Raw genomic sequence first — 14,642 nt, 5'->3', positions numbered from 1 at the left:
ATTTCTACAATCATTTACTTATTCAAGTTTGGAGAGCTCAAAGACTGTCATAGCAGAGTGAAAAAAGGAAAAAATAACTAACTATGAGGAGGTAGAAGATCCTAGGTTCCCGACAGGTGGCTAACCCTTTGTCAGTTCTTCAACTAGAGCACATCCCTGAACCCCAGTCTTCATTTCCTCATCTAGTGTAGAGATCACGGTTCCTCAAATTAAATATGAATGCTTTTTAAACCAAAACTGTTCTCCATTTACAAACAAATCATGTAAGGTAGCTGCTCAAACTAGCTGCACAAATGGATGTGATTCTTTTTTACACAATGGAGACTGGGGAAGAAACCCGGGGCCTTCTGAATACTAGGCAAGCACTCTACCTCTGAGCTACAGTCTCCGCTGTCAAAACTGTATTAAATAATAAAGACATATTTCAGCATACTTTTAAAAAAACACAGATATGAGAAGGAGTTTTGGCATCTAACTGATCTATCTCTACTGATTTACCTGTCAGGCAAATGAGTAGGTACTATTTAATTAAACCCTATATGGAAGCAGAAGAGACGGACCAAGAAAGATACTGATCGCGCTCATGCATGCATGTGTGTATGTGTGTGTGTCCACAGACATGCTTCTTATCCTCATTAACATGGCATAATTTTGCATAAAAGAAGGTCAAGAAGGCCGAGTTTCCACCAGAGAGATCTTCACGGTAGCTTCACCTACCTCTGTGTTTTAAAGTTTACAGTCCATGCTCTGACTTATCCCACAGAATGAAAGTGATACATTTCCTCATTTTTCCAAAGGAAAGAGTAAATTGTCTATGTACTAGGAACTTGGATTAAACAGTTTTTGTGTGCTTGGAAGATATTGTTTTCAATTGAATTTGAAAAGAAAAATCATTGAAACTTTCATGGGTGAAATTATTATTTTTTTAAAAATCAAATTCAACCCCTTCCCACCCCACACTCTGTCCCTTCCAGGTCTTCCCATTCTCTTCCCCAATTCTTTCCTCCCCACTTCATAAACTCTTTAAGTCCAGTGAGTCCACTCTTGTTACCGGCATGTGCACGGGTGTAGGGCCGCATGCTCAAATATGGCTTGCCCATCAGGAGGCCACATCTGAAATAAACTGATTTTTCCCTCCCGTAGCACCTACCAATTGCCAGTGGCTCTTTAGGTTGGGATGGGACTGCATGATCCTTCCCCCACTGATGCTGGGATTTTGGCTGGCTTGATCTTACGGAGGTCTTGGATTTTCAGTCACAGCTGATGCGAGGTCACATCATGAAGTATTCCTGTCATGACCCGAAGGCAGTTTCCCAGTGGCCCTCTATTCTTCCTGGTTCTTATAATTTTCTGCCCTCTCGTCTGTGAAGTTCCCTAATCCTTGTCGGTAGAGCAAGTGATGTACATGCTCCATCTAGGGATAAGCAATTTATACTCTCTTATTCTCTGCATGTTGACCGATGTAAGTCTCTGTATCAATTGCCATATACTTAAAAAAAATGCATCTGCAACGAAGGTTGAGAGCTGCACTGATTTGTGGATATAAAGATAAATATTTAAGATATAGTTTAATTCTATGTCTATTTTGCTAAATAATAATAGTAAGGTTTTTTATAGGGTCTATGACCTATTTAGGCACAGGTTCTTGGCCTACTTAAGAGAACACTCACGGGCTCCATTTTCTGCAGCACACCTTAAACCCAATTGGAAAGTAGTTGGGTACTACAGTAACATTTGTGACACTATTGCATCCGTAGGTATACCTTTCCAGGCCACTCACTAGTGTAGCCCTGCATAGGTCACAGTTAAGTAGCATTATTGATAACTTTTTCTCCCCTAGTAGTCCCTTCCAGCACTATAAAGAGGTAGCCAGTCGATATAAAGCTCCCTGGTCAATGACAGCTACATTTCTCTATGTCCTATAACTCAAGTGCTTCAACAACTCAAACTATTATCATAAATAGATTCTTTAAAATAGGGTCTTATTATCAAGTACTGGAAAGTAACTACGAGCAACATAATAACCTGTATTGCTTTTGGAGGCCATATCTGGTACTAGTATTTGTATATGATATCAGATAACATCAGGGAAAGGCATTATCCTCTCAAATTGGGCCGTCCATTACAACTCTTTTTATGTATGCTTTTTAGAAAACTTCTACAGTAGTAGATTTCCACATGGCCTTTTCAAGTTTAGTCTTAGTTACCCCTTGCTACCCCCACCATAGTTCCATTCTCTACCCCACTTACGCTTCTCTGCCTGCTTATTTCCTTTCAAGACAGAGGAGCTAGTAGAACACTGTGGAAAAGGAAAGACCCGGAGGTTTTGAAAATAATCACAAAGCAGCAAACTGTTAGTTTTATTTCTGTAGCTTCTATCCTCCGTGATCTCTGCTGGGGTCCACAACACTCACTGCACACCACTGACTTATAACTGGGTCAGACATTAGTGGCTCAGACTTCTCACGAGCTAGCTCTGGGATAGGATTTAAGATTCACATGCTGAGATTATATCACTGAGGATCAGGATCGGTTTCTGGGATGTTCTGCATTGTTATTCTTGGATTAAGAGATAATTAATGAAAAGGACACTATCAAAAAGCTGATGATGCAAACAGACCCAACAGTCACAATTAATGATGAGTTTAAAACAAATGGTGATGAAACAATATAAGCAAAGTGTATGAATATAGAGATGACAAACCACAAATAAGGGCTCAATATGGGAATTCAGACTCAAAATTAATGTTACCTTCTTCTCCCAAAGCAGTAACATATACTGTTAGATGTGTGCTTTCCTCTTTACTGCCTTTTCAATGAAAATACTATAAGATGGGCTAATAAGACCAGTGTGAACATTCAACAGTCACTACACAAGATGGGAGCTATCAAAGGGGAAGAGTGCAAAGAAACTAATAGTGGTTACTGTTGCTTTGAAAGTCTAGGCAAACTTGACATGAAGACTGTTTAAAAAAAATTACAGAGCAGGTTTGGTGCCATCATATGGTATGGGTGTAAGGACACACTTATGGTGTAGGAGGGTCTTCTTTCTGTGTAAGCTAGCCGGGCGGCGGGACGCAGCCTGCCACTCCAAATTTACAACACACTTACACAGTCTGAGTCTTTGTTTAATTTTGATTTTATGGGTTTTAAGCTTTTAGAATATCTGGAATTTTTGTGTATGTCTACAACAGTCTCAGTGTTCTGCTGAAATGTACAATTTCATCCATGTTTTTTAGAAATAATTTTTTCCATCATAAAACTCAAACTACCTTAGTCCTTACCACTAAAGAACATCACAGTTAATAGAGTAAAATGACTGCTGAAGCATTAAATGCAATTAACTTGGAAGAGTTTGGATTTTTGTTTTCCAGTGATAGTCACTACATATAATTTAAATATTTCAGTATTATAGGTTAAACATCTCAAGTAAATATCCAACTAATTTTTCTGACCCCAACTTTTCTTAATAGTTTCTTCTTACTAAAAGAAAAACATTTTATGTCTATTCCCTCTGAAAACTCTAAGGTATTTGAGTCTCTTTGTCAATTATCAATAAATACATACATGTGGATGTACTTGCGTATGTACACACTTACATAAAAAACAACAGTAGAGAACTGACTCAAAAAATAACATATATTGTAGCACTCAAGACCCAGAGACTTCCAAAGCTGGTCAATCAAACCAAAGAGAAGAGAAAAGTTGGAGACAAGCCTGCAAGGAGCAATTTCACAGTCACGAGTGAATTAACAGCAACCGATGCCTGCTTTGCCTTCTATGATGGAACGTCATGTGTGAAGACTGACTGGAGGGGCTGCTGGGGATTGTGTCAGCATGCACATGGTTGGAAGTGGGTGCCCCATTTTACTTTCAGTGATTTCTCATCAAAAAAACAGATTTCTTTCTAGAAAAGAAACCTGTGGACCAGTATTATCTATTTATCCTGCATACCTCCTGTGTCTTTTGGAACCAGAGGGGCTATTTTTTACTTTCGAACTAAAGAATAACTTAAATGTAAAAACTTTAAAAATTTTCCCTCAAAAGTACTTAAATAACTCCTTAAGCTAACCCCAAACATTTAGTAGACAGCACACAGGTATGATCTTGCAGACTAAATCATTTTACTTTTATTTATTTGTGTGTGGGGCTGCACACATGCCTCTAGCACATGTGAAGGTCAGAGAACATCTGCTGGAGGTGATTCTCTCCTATCACCATGTGGGACTCAAGGATTAGAACCCAGGACCTCAGGCTTCATAAGTAAGTAATATTCTTAGTCAATAAAATATAAAGAAAAAAAAGCAAATTTTATATATACAAATTAAGTTTTCATTAATTTCAACTCAAATTTAAAGAATTTTTAAAAACCAATTTGATTTTCAACCAAGGAATTAGTCCTATAGTTAAAAAGTTCTTTTGAATTTAGGTGTCTTCATTGAGCTAATGCCTTAGATTTTTCAATAGCAGCAAGATATTATGGAAATCAAGGGATGTGGAAACACTTTGCAAATAGCCGAGGCTTATCTAGAACAACATAATGTTAATGGATACAACATTTGCATCTATGCTTGAAATTCAAACCACAGAAACAACTTTAATACTAGTTAATAACTAACAACTTCGTAGAAAACCAAATTTTCAAGGAAACTTTCAAAATGCAGCACAGGATGCATGAAAAAGTAGAAAATGATTTTAACTTCCAGAATATTGGAGTTTTCAAATTTTACTGGCATGATAGCTATTTATTTATAAATGCTTAAGCAGATAGGCACAATCATTCTTCACAATAATGACAGGTTTATTTGGAGGCATTTTCATCTTATTTCAACACTATCATTTTGTAGTTTTCTGTCTACATGTTAGAGTGCAATCTAGAACATTGCATTATACATGTGCTGTAGTACATATGGTGGGTTTTTTTGGTTTTTGTTTGTTTGTTTGTTTGTTTTTACAGTAATACCCCACAGTGAACTGGATATCGTCATTACCTTTAGTAGAAACCATTGTGCATTTCAAACGTACCCTGGTCTGTTTCAAGGATGGATTGTGGACAGGGCTGATTACAAATCACTATCTTGCCTCTTGCTTTCACTTAGAAAGGTCAGAAACTTTGGAGTGGCTACCTGACATGCCGAGTGTCTTCACGCATTTGTACGTGTACACAAGGTTTCTTTCCTTATAGATAAAAACAAATTTAAATCAATCTTCGTCATTTAATTTTCATATTAGGAGGTGGTGACATCTCCTTTATCAAGCTGACATTATCCCGGGCTGTGAGTCGCTGGGTTTTATAGACTCTGGAAGCCTCTACATCCATGGTTGGAAAGAGCATTTATGTCTTTCACTATACTTAAAACTCTAGTTCTGAAATGCGAATATCCACTGGACCTAACCTTGCAGGTTATTTGTCTCATCTAATTCACATCAGAACATTTTGTCTCAAATTTACAACAGAGCAACCTGCAAAGACAAATTTGTAAGGCAAGTATAAAATGGAAATGCAGGAGGAAATGCACTCAAAACTCGGGGCTCAGGGAACTCTGTAGGAAAGAAGGAAGAAGGATTGTAACAGCCAGTTGGGATGGAAGAGACCAAAGAAACAGTGTCTTCTCGACAACAGGACTGATACACATAGGAGCCCAGAGACTGTGGCAGCATGCACAGGGCCTGCACAGGTCCAAGACACATGGCATCCCAGAAATGGAAGGAAAGTGGACACAGCTCTTATCCCTAACCAGAGCTATCTGCAGTTTGACAACTGTTCACAAACAAAATAAACAAACACAAGCCAAAACAGTTTTCTCTAATGGAGTCTCTCTGGGTATACAAACCACACTTAAGAGCCAGCCCCATGCCCAGCAGCAAATGAACAACACAAAATGAAATAAAAGTTATATTTTTTTGGAGATGTTTTGTCTCATCATGCTTTTGGGGGGAATCTTTTTACTTACGGCTAATATATATTTTCACTTCGTAATGTGGTTTCCAGTTTTGTGTTTTTATGGAGCGTGTGTATGCATGTGTGCTTCTCATACTTTGTACATGTTTTTTTCCTGTTTGTTTAGTTGTTTTGTTTAATTCTTCTGATTTGTTTTTTATTTGCCTCTTTGTTTCCTAAAGGGAGAGAGTTAGATGAGTGCAGAGGTGGGAGGATCTGGGACATGATGAGGGAAGAGAAACTGTGATCAGAATATACTGTTTTAATTTCCTGAGGGCATCAATGAAACCTGAGGCCATTGTATTTCTATGTGTGACCTACAAAGCCAGCCCTATACCAGAGACAGAATAACTAGAAGAGGAAACTGAAGAAAAAATTAGTATTAGCTCTCCTCCAGGTCTGTCATCCCCACCAGAGAGAGAGAAGAGAGAGAGAGAGAGAGAGAGAGAGAGAGAGAGAGAGAGAGAGAGAGAGAGCGCTTTAAGACATGCATGCGTATGTATTTATGCATATACACATACATATTCTGTATTAATATGTCTCCTTTCTGTTTGGCTTTATCTGTCTCTTTAAGATCCTAGCTGGCATGATTTTACTGTTACTGCTCGTTCATTTTTGTATTTATAGAGGACCCTGAACAATAAGATTATTTTTAAATTAATATAAAAGTCGATTTCATGTCAGTCCCTCCTTCATCCCAACTGGGCAGGAGATTCTCCTCATGTCACCACATTTTAGCTCATTTGCTAGCATGGAATCTTGCCGCCAACACGGCTAGTGTTGGTTTTTAGCTTCTATTTAAGAGGCAGCTTCATTTCTCCATTAAAAATTTAAGTTTTCAAAGCAGATTTCTACAAATCACTTTGGACACTGAACAACCACCAGTAATGCTTATGGAAGGAAGCAGCGGGATAAAAATGAAACCAGGTGCCTGGCTGGGGAGGCAACTCCTGTCCCTCATCTTTGTCCTTGCTGTGCCAATACATGGCTCTTCAATGACTTGGCCCACAAATGTCAGAATCTATCCAAATTTAAAGCTTTTGATAATGAATTCTGATGAACTTATATTCTGAGTGACACCAAGTGGCACATAGCATTTAGAACTCTGTGAAGACATGCAAGCATATACTCCTGCATCTACAGAAGAGAAACTCTACTTACTATGTGCTTTTAGGTGCATTTTAACATTAAGATGGATCGTGCATGCTTATATTGTGTGGATTTACATGTATGATAATATGAAGTATATTTTATTCCTGGAATAAAATGTGTAATGTTCTACTTGGCCCTGTCTGTATGCTTCATGTGCTTATGAGTTTATGAGCCAGTTCTAGGACAGCCAAGGCAACTCCGGGGAGTCATCGTCGCCATCTCGTGATGTATAAACTGGCTGTGGATCGTGTTTTACCACAGTGTTCTATAAACTGTAACTATTCACTTTCTACAGTCTCTTGACACTTGCAGCATCTAAGCTGGAAAGATCGGCCAATCCTAAACAAAATGTTTTTAAGTTAGCACTCTTTCCCACATACCTGCCGCCAATAAATAGCAAAACACGTAAATACCTTTGCCAGTGATCCGAATCTCACTCTTTGTCTATTAGGATTTTGTCATAATTACCAAGTTATACTTGGTATGTGTCATCCAAATTTGCAAAAGGAAAAATGACAACTGAAAAACTCAGTGCATTCACCAAACAAGTTAAAGTCAGTTTCCAAATGATGGAAAGACTAACAAGATCGAACCCTGCAACTCTCTATGTTCTTGTTACAGTGCTGAGAACTGGGGACTTTAAAGGGAGCCTCGATGGGATTCAGCTCACTGAGTTCCTTGACAGCAAGGACATTGTAGCAGCGCCCAGGGTTCAGCTACTCTGTGGTCAGACCTTTTTCCTCCTCACAAAGGGATGAGTTCACAGAGCTATGCTGCCCTTACTGCACACCCATCAAATGTTCTACTCTTAAACTGTAAAATACAACACAAGAAGATTTTATATGGAGCATTTATGTTATCTATACAATTTATGTTTTTAAAATATTTCAGAAGATTGAAACTGGTGGAGTTGTTCTTCGCAGTTTTTCATTAAACTGCAAAGGAAGAGGAAAGGCATAGGTATGGCCTCTCTAGGTTTGGAAGTTAAGAGGTAAGCAGCTTGCAACAGATCTCTTTGAGCAACCCTGGACAAGTGCCAGGTGACATCTCAGAAGTGTCGAGAGGCACACAAATATGCACAAATACACTATGTGCCCTGTTTTCTGAAGTTATGGTCTGCGTACCACTGTGTGATATCACAAACTACTGTATTTACTTTTATTCCTAGTTGGAAACCAACAAAGAAGCTTGTCATTTTATTATTTTTTATCTCTTGTAATATATAGGATACATAGATGATAAGGAATAAAACGCATAGCATTTTAAAAAGATGTATTTATTTTATTTTATGTGCATGAGTGTTTTGCCTGTGTATATGTATATGCACCAGACACATGGTTCCTGCCCTCGGAGGTCAAAAGACAGCACTGGATTCCCTGGACCTCAGCTTATAGACCATTGCAAACCACTAGGTGAATTCTGGCAACTGAACTCAGGTCCTCTGCAAGAGCAACAATTGCTCTTGGTCACTGATCTATCTCTCTAGCCTTAATACAGAGGGTTTTTTTTCGGGCCGGGGAGGGCTGGTATTTAAATACTAGCAGAGTTGTGCTTTAAGATCAGTTTTAAAGCACATGTTTTGTGTTGTCAGCTTTTCAACAACTCAGCTATGCTGAGGCTACAGGCAAGGGAATGAGCCGACAGAGGATGGATAAATTATATTTTTCCAAATAACTGTTCCAAATTAAATTCTTAGAGATCATAGAAACTATTTCAAGGATCAGGTGGAATGGTTTTGTGTTGGTTGTGCCATATCTGATCTTCCTAGGGGTTGGAAAGGATGATTCCTTAACTGCGTGCTTCTGTCGGTTCAGTTATGAAACCAGACATCAAGAGAATGGGGGGGGATAACAATACTTATGGGAAAGTATCAACCACCTCATCACAAGAAAACCAAGGACAAGACACTAAAATAATAGAATCTGTGCAACTATGTGGGAATCACATACTGCTCATGTCTTCTGATAATCACTCCTAATCTGCCCCTGCATCAACTTGAAAGCTTCCATTCTAGTCACAATGAGTGTGTGTGTGATAGTCAGTGTGTGTGTGTGTGTGTGTGTGTATGTGTGTGTGTCTGTGTGTGTGATAGTCAACTTTCAAATAGGGCATTTTGATCTCTGAGTAGCCGGACTAGAACCGCTAAGAATTCAATACTGGATACTCTTCTTTCATTTCCAATAATTTGTTAGAGCTTTCAAATACACGCTTTCCCGCAAAACAGGCAGTGTCTGGGTGATAAACCCATGTGAGAAAATCTAAAGTCAAAAGGGCCAAGTTCAGAAAGTCACTTAAAAATCTCAGGTACACAAAGACCAACCTGTTTTGGCTCCTGGGGATGTTGCAGTTTTCTGCACCATATAGCAAAGTTATGACGTGAGTTTTGTCTCTCTGAGATTCATACCTTAGTACATGGATTCTAAGACCCAGGACAAATAAACTAAGGGTGAGACTTCATTGTTCATACCAGGATGGTTTAAAATTATACGTTTTGTTACATCTTCAGAGATTAAAAACTGGATGTGAAAATGATTAAAAGATGTTTTTGCTTCTGCTGGAATAAATGCATAACTTAAACCACATATAACTCATAGCAATTTGGACCCATTACAGAGTTCTAGCTTTTTTTTTTTTTTACGATAGTTACTAATTAAAAAAGTGTTGCTGCCATGAGCCTGAGTCTTTGACATAAAAGTTTAATTAGTAAGGGGCCCTGACATAAAAATGGAAATAGGAATACAGAGAAAGCTTCAAGCTGCTAAGTCTCAAGTGTATGGTGAAGATTAAGGACAGTCACTAAAGAGCCCTGCAAAGAAGAAATGGGTAATAACTCTCTATAATGGAAAAAGAAGTTCTCAAATTGTATTTATTTTAACTTTTGTGCATGTGTGTGTGTTTATGTGCACACACGTGTGAACACATGGGCACTTAAGTGCAGGTGCCAGCCACAGCTGGACGTGCAGCGAGCTGTGAGTTGATCGCTGTGGGTGCTGGAACAGCACTGATACCCTTTGCAAGAGCATCAAAAGCTCTTAACCTCGGTGCCATCTCTAGCCCCCGGAAGAAGAGTTTTTGACAGAAATTTGAAACAGTATTAATCTCTCCTACTTCGGGGGCCCGGCATTCCCAGTTGTTCTACCATCCCCCAAATTGGAATGTAATTTCACAACTCACTTTTAGAGAATGGGTGATGGGATATTTTAATATAATCCTGGATACAGGTTTAGATTGAAAATGGGAATTGGGACCATAATTAATTATGTTGCCAAGTTTTTTAAACTTTGAAAAGGCAAAGTGATGAAAATGACATTTCATAGGGCCGCAGCCCTCTCCAAGTTCACGAGTTAAACTGGTAAAATGACAGTATCTTTTTGACAGTTGATTAGTCCCATATGTGGAATGAGTGTGGGGAATGAATACAGTTGTGGTGCCGGTCCTTTCGGAAACCACTGTAATAAGAGACTGACATAAAACCAAGTGCCTGTAAACACAGACTTCGGCTAGGGTGATGGCCTTATTAGCACTCTTAATACTTAATAATGAATAATAGTAAGTGCTGACCTCCCCCAGCACACTCTGCTCCGTATGCGCGGTGCATCTTGCATCCATCCATCACCCTTTTAGGATAATAACACAATTCAAAGGCGTGCAATCCTCAGCAACAGTTCCCTTGGGAGGGAGGGCGGCTTTATCTGTTTTATCTCTACTTCTGTGATTGAGCCCAGGGAGGGTTTTACTTGCTTGAAGAGGGGGTGCTGAATGGCGTAGGGGTCCTGTTTATTTCCATGGATGACTCCCCCAGTTTTCACAGACACTCAGGGACCCGGTGGGAGGAGATGGCGAGGAGTGGAGACCCTCTTCTCCAAAAACCGTAAAAAGTACCACAAAGCAAGTGAAAGGAGGGGGTACAGAAAGAATGAGAAAGCAGTGTGTTGGAGACCTGCAGCTCAGGGCAAATAAACAAATAAATCATTTCCTGTAATTTAAGGACGAAAAGACAAAAAGTAAATAGATCACCATCCCAATTTATTTAAAGAATTCTCTGTTTTGTTGTTGTTGTTGTTTTAATCAAAACCAGAATTTTTTCTAAGGTTCATTCTGTCACTCCAGATCTTGGTTCCAGGGAGCTTATTATCCCCAGAGCAAAGATGGACAGCGCTCTGGAGGGCCAAGGAGGAGGGCGGTGACCTATAGAGGATTGGGGTGAACCACTTCGATATACTCTGGCCAGAAAGGGCCTCGTCACACTAGGCCACCCTAGTGCAGTTGAAGCGATCTACTTCGAGAACTCTCAGACTTCAGCCTGGGACAAGGGAGAGGGTAAGAGTGGGAACGAACCGCGAGCGACAAAAAAGAAAGGGTGCCCCAAATCCAGCAGTTTGCGAAGAGCCGGGTAAGAGCGGAGCCGGTCTGAAGGCTGGCATTCCGACTCCGGAGAGTCCCCACCGCTGCGACAAGGAGAAAGGTGGCTGGGACCAGAACGTTCCCCGCGTGGGCACACAGACTGGGGAGGTCGCCACACAAGGTGGCTGCTGCAGCGGGAGGGTGTCCTGACCTCCGAAGCTGCTCTGCTCTGCTCTGCTGCGTAAAGTATGCGAGGGACGCAGACCACCCAGCTTAAAGAAGTTTCTCTAAGGATGCCGCCCTGCATGGCAGAGGACAAATGAGGAGAGAGCGCGGGGTTCTTGGGCAAGTCCCAGAAGATCCCCACCACCGCAGCGCCATCACCGTCTGTGGGGAGCTTGCCTCCACGCTCCTCTCCGCGAGTCCCTCAAGCTTTGCTGACCCACGCAGATGCCCCCGGACCTCGCAACACCCAGTCCCGCAGAACTAGAGTCGGGGGAAGGTTCTTTAACCGGGGAGGAAAGCAAAAGCCCACCCGCAGCAGGCCAAACTCAATGTCCAGGAAGACTAAGATAAAGCCAGCGGTTCCGTGGACCCTCTCCATCCCGACGCCGCGTGTCCAGCTCCCCAGCCCTAGAGGTGCGCCTGCCTACCTAAAGCCTCTCACCGCGGCCAAGCCACAGGAGGGCCGGACAAGCCCAGTGAGAGATACCCACGTCCGTGTCCTAGGCACTTCTGATCCCATCCATCCCTGTGTTAGGACGCACCTTAACCGGGACCCTGAACCAGCCCATGAGTGCAAACGCGGTCGGACCAGATCTGGACCCGCGCACGAAGGCGTCGGGGAAAAGAGGATTGCTTTGCTCTTGCTCCTTACCTTAAAGAACTTGTTTGTTTTTCCTAGCGGGAAGAGGAAAGTTTGTTTGATTTATCTCTTCCCGAGGATGTGGTGTGCGGGGAAAGTCCACGTCCCGGGATCCCACCAAGATGTCAAGCACCAGGATTCACGAACCAAGGGGGACCTGCACGCTGAGGAAGAGGCAGATGAAAGAGCAAATTCGATTGCCCAAGTATCTCAACTTTGTGGGGGGAGCTGCGAATTTCCAAGCCGGGCAGAAGGCCGGCCGCACGCGACTGCAAAAGTTGCAGCAAGTAGTGCAGGCAGCGGCACCCCGCCGGAGGTCTCGGGGCAGGCAGCACAAGCTGATGCGGGCGCCCAGTGGCCGGAGGATGCTGAACCCGCCCGCGGAGCTGGCGCTGCTGAACCGGCGAGCTCGCTAAGCGCCGGCGCGGGCTGCTAAGGCAGAGCCCAGCGCACCCGCGATAGAGGGGCTGCTCTTACGCCGCTCGCTTAGCTCCGCTCTCTCGCCTCTCCGGGCAAGGAGTGCGCGCTGGCTCCGAGTGTCACTGCAGAAGCTTGAGTCTCTGCCCCTCCCAGCCTGCCCGCCTCTGCCCGCCGCCCCGCCTCCCTCTGCCCGCCGCTCCCCCTACGGGCCTCGCACCCTCTCTCCCGTCGCGCGCTAGCGTGCAACACACATACACACACACACACACACACACACACACACACACACACACACACACGTTCCCTCGCTGCCTCTCTCTCCCATACATTCCGGTCCAGCGACCAAGATCTCCTCACACAACAACCCGGGGGAGGGCGGGGGGCACACAGGACACATTGCTCTCTTTAGGTCCCTGCCACAGGGGTGGGGGTGGAGGCGGGAAGGCGCGTCTGAGACCTCCGTACTGATGTATGACCTGGCCAGACGTGCACACGGGACCGTCTCACTGTCCAGAAGCCAAGGGAACACAATGGAGAGGAACTCTGGGCTTGGTTAGGTACAGAAGGTTCAATTCAGGAGGCTGGAGGTTGGTGGAGGAAAGCTGAGCACAGAATGCAACTCTTCACGGACTGCCTGCCCCAGCCTTCACTTGGGAGCTTTGGGAACCCAGCCTCTCAGGCTTGAAACTCAGCAGCTGTTTTAACAATTGAAAAAAACGACCCTACAGGACCAGTGAGACCGGGCAGAAATTGTAAAGTCATTAGGTTCACTAGGCAATTATGGTAAGAATTATTTAATTGGCAACCTGGCCTGAGCCTGGGCATGTGTGGGGGTGAGGTGGGGGTGGATGGTTATGGAGTGATAGAAATCTCATTTTCGTGGCTGAATACCTAGTCTAACAACTCTCTCTCTCTCTCTGTGTGTCTGTCTCTTCTGGCTTTTAGGGTATTAAGTTTTAAGAATATAGTGTCTATGAATTCTTAGTGTTAATATTGAAAACATGGAAAACTCTTGTCTGTTTCTATTGTCACCAAAGCAAAGATAAGGGGAAAGACAACCTTACTGAAATCAAGTTTAGAACTATGAGCTTTCTGTTAGATGCCTTTGAAAACCAAACATCTTACAGTAGGCAGTCCAGTCCATCTTGCAAAGTTCTGTGGCTCGGGAGACTCCAACCATCGGCGGATATGAAATGCTTCCACGCCATGCATAGTTTTGTAAATGCCAAAAAAAAACACACGAAACAACAACAACAGCAAAACTTGGAGGGTGCTCAGTGCATGTTTCAGTGCAGAACTCTGGAGGATGCAGGACCTAAGGCACATAAGGACGAGGGAGGGGAAGAGCATTCCACAAAGAGCTGTGAAGAGGTCAGGAAAGTGTCAAAGTACACGGGTACCCTGGGAACAGGGAGAAGTTAGGTGTGGCTGCATTGCAGGTAGAGTGAGCACGTGGAGACAGAACTTCTGAAGGTGACTGCTGTTTGGACAATGATTAAAGGTGTTAGGCAAGGGCAGATCATAAGGCTTGTGTCATCGGGTACACGTCTAGAAAGGTCACTCTTTGATACCCCTTTGGAAGACAAATAGGAGTGAGTTAACAGTGAGAAGATGTCCACAAGGTGGAAGGAAGCAAAAGTAGGTCTCAATCAAGGAAGCTGGGAGGCTGGGATCATTTCAAATACATTTAGAATTTGCAGATGGGTGAGTAAGGAGTTAAAGTAAAGAGAGGTGGAAGAAGAGGGTTTATACTGATTCTAAGTTGTTTGAGTGGCACAAGACATGTCATGGTATCATTAACCAAGAGAAGCAATATGAGGAAATATATATGCATATATTTACGCACATAGAATATATATATAGTAACATATTCTGCTTTATGTGTGTGGAGTTGGGCTGCTGGTGATGTCTGAATTCAGC

The 14,642-nt window shown here is 42.5% G+C and overlaps 1 protein-coding gene across 1 annotated transcript in view; it reads right to left on the bottom strand.

The window, feature by feature from the left end:
• The window catches only part of Ndnf (neuron derived neurotrophic factor), a 42,505-nt gene extending 29,691 nt beyond the window's left edge, over positions 1-12,814 (bottom strand). Inside the window, exon 1 of the mRNA XM_048416307.3 lies at positions 12,315-12,814. The gene's annotated coding sequence lies outside the window, so the exon portion shown is untranslated. The remainder of the gene's footprint in view (positions 1-12,314) is intronic.
• Positions 12,815-14,642: the final 1,828 nt, after the last annotated feature.

This window comes from Myodes glareolus, chromosome 6 (genome assembly GCF_982192425.1).
Source record: "Myodes glareolus chromosome 6, mMyoGla1.1, whole genome shotgun sequence".
Taxonomy (NCBI): domain Eukaryota; kingdom Metazoa; phylum Chordata; class Mammalia; order Rodentia; family Cricetidae; genus Myodes; species Myodes glareolus.
The sequence above is the reverse complement of the archived record's forward strand: the minus strand, read 5'-3'. Positions and strand labels throughout refer to the sequence as shown.